Here is a 3,000-nt window from a genome sequence, read left to right as displayed (position 1 = left end):
CCCAGCCCGGTGGGTGGAGGCAGGGGGAGGCAGGGGCGGGGGAACGGGTTTCGGAGGTCTGGGAGGGAGAAGAAGATCAGGGAGCAGGGAAGGCGGCCACGGAGTGGAGTGGAGCCGGTGAGGAGCCCTTCCTGTGCCAGGCGGACAGAGCCAAAGCCGGGGAGCCCGGAGCTGGGGGGAGGGCCGGGGACAACCCGGCCCTGCCCCCTCCCCCTCCGTGTGCCCAGCAACTTCTGAGGAAAGTTTGGCAGAGCTCGCGCGCTGCCCCGAGGATGGGCAGGGTCCCGCGGGCCTGGTGGCTGGCTCTGTGCTGCTGGGGGTGCATGGCCCCCCAACGGTGAGTGATGGTGGCCTGAAGGGCAGGACTACCTGTGGAGGGGCTGGGGGAGGTGGGAGGGGAGGGGGGATGGCAGGTGTTGAGGGTGGTCCCGAGTTGGCTCAGGGAATTTTCTTGGGACAACGGAGGGGGGAGACGGGAGACACAGGGACAAACCCAGAGAGGCCCCGGGGGACAGAGAGGGGCTCAGAGAGGAACAGAGGGACAAGAAATAGAAACTAGGAGGGTCGGAGATGGGAAGAGATGCACACGCCGAGACAGACACCCCGGAGAAGCTGAGGGCAGGGTGGGGGCCCTGGGGAGAGGCTGAGAGGGGGGCTTCCAGGGAAGCAAATTTCCAGAAAGGAGTACTCAGTCCGGCAGCGGGACGGGGAGGGCTGGGAACACCTAGGGGAAAACCCTCAGCACAGTCACCCCCCACACCCTGTCCCTGCCCCACCATTGTCTGCTCCATCTCTGGGACCGAGGCTCTGTCTCAGGCTCCAGCTCTACCATCTCTGTGGGTCTCCCTCCCTCCCTCTCTGCCTGTCTCTATCAATGTCACTCGCCGTTTTCTCGTGTCTCTCCACCACTTTTTTCCCCTAGGGTGTCTCTTCATCTCTCACCCTCTGTCTCTCTCTGGGTCTCTGTTCCTTTCTGTCTCTGACTCCCCCTGCTCAACTTTTCTCTGGCTTCTCTCCCCCGTCTCGCCTTCTCGCTCTCTCCCTCCCCCCTCTCCCTCTCCTTCCCTCCTTTTCTTCCCTGCCATCCACCAGCCTGACCTGTCACGTCTCTGGAGACCCTAAGGGAGGGCAGCGGGGCAAGAGCTGGCCCTGCCCGGCAGGCCAGGACGTGGGAGGCTGCCAGATCCCGGGCCCTCTTCCCAAAGTTGAAGGATGAAGGCTGGACCCTAATCCCCTGGGAAGGCTCCCATCCTACCCTCAAGGCGCCTCCCTCCAGCCCCCGCTGAGGTCACTCTACAGCTATGTGGGCCTAAAGGCCTGGCAAGGTCGTGGCTGCCATAAGCAGGCCCAGAGGGTGGGACTGAGGATTTGGAGGGAAGTGGAGTTTCCTAAGCCGGCTCTTCCCCATCTCCCTGCAGGCTCACAGGCTCAGGAAGACCCCTTTGTGGGGAGCCCAGGGAACATCACTGGTGCCCGGGAACTCACGGGGACCCTTCAGTGTGAGCTTCTGGTTCATGGGGAGCCCCCTGAGGTGACCTGGCTTCGGGATGGACAGGCCCTGGAGCTGGCAGACAGCACCCAGATCCAGGTGCCCCTGGGCGAAGATGAGCAGGACGACTGGAAAGTGGTCAGCAAGCTCAGGTGACCAGCCTCTCCCTGACCAACCACAACCCTACATCCCCCCTGACCCCTGACCCCCACCACCTCCATCACATGGTGGGTGAAAAAGTCACCACCAGGCTCTCCACCGGGGTTGGAGCCCCAGCTTGGCCACTCGCCCACGGCTGTGTGGCTGTGAGCATGTGATGTAGCCCCCGGGTTTCACTTTCCTCTTTTGTAAAAGGAGTTAATAATAGTGCCCACCTCTTAGCTCACGTGTTTTCAGTCCAGACCCCCATCTTTCAGTTCTAATGCGTCCCTCCCAGTGTCCAGCTCTGACCCCAAACCTCTCTGTCCCTGTCAGAATCTTGTCCCTGCAGCTCTCGGACGTGGGATGGTACCAGTGCGCAGTGGTCCTGGGAGGAAGGAACTTTGTGTCCCAGCCCGGCTATATTGGATTGGAGGGTGAGCTCTGGGCTCAGAGGTCATGGGAGGTCAGGAACCCCAGGGGTCAAAGGGTGCTGGAAGATTCAGGATGTCTCCCAGGGACATACATGCTAAGAACGTCAGAGATCTGAAAGGATCAGTGCCGGAAGCCGGTCCATCCTTGCTGCTTGACACAGTCGCTGCAGGAAAGAAACATCTGCACAGCATATGTTTCAAGGGACCTGGCATATATAGCATATTATTCTTAATATGTTTGCTCTCCTTAGTGCCATGTGTTTTAACCAAGGTCACCTCTCTGAGAAAGGTTGTTTCCCCAGGTGGGGATTTTTCCCTGAGGTTAGGGAGGGGATACAACCCCTTAACTAAGTGCCAGGCAGGTAGTTAATCACTTTAACTACAAACAATCGCGCTTAAGCTACATAATCTTTACTCCCTGGAATGGAGATAAGAAACGCCCTAACCTTTGCAATAGAAATTGACAGGATTAAAATCGACTGGTATAAATACAGATGTAACAGATCAGGAAGCTTGGGTCCATAAATTATTGGGAAGTCCTGCGGAAGAAGACATCTTGGGGTAGGGGGTGTTGTTGGATATCCTGGGGTCAGCCATGGTCAGGGTAGGATATTTTTCGAACAGATAAGGTGTCAGAGGCATGACTTAACCATCTTCCCATCCTCAGCCGCCCCCCCCCCCCTTCCTCATTGGTAAAATGGTATGAGAAGTCAGACATTCTGGAAAAGAAGGAGGGGCTTATATGTCCTGGGGGTCCGACATTGGTTGGGGGAAACAGGTATTGGGATGATGTGCCCTGGGGGTAGAGGCCTGAGGGGACATACGGTTTCAAGAGCCTGCAGCCTCCAACCGCCTGGCAATGAGTCAGACACCTGGGGGGGCTCAGAGAGACCCAGCCTCTACCATCACCCTCCCACCCAGGCCTGCCCTACTTCTTGG

Source organism: Myotis yumanensis, unplaced genomic scaffold, assembly GCF_028538775.1.
Source record: "Myotis yumanensis isolate MYYU_CA2020_CCGP unplaced genomic scaffold, mMyoYum1.0.hap1 SCAF_18, whole genome shotgun sequence".
In the NCBI taxonomy this organism is placed as follows: domain Eukaryota; kingdom Metazoa; phylum Chordata; class Mammalia; order Chiroptera; family Vespertilionidae; genus Myotis; species Myotis yumanensis.
Note: the sequence above shows the minus strand (reverse complement) of the source record.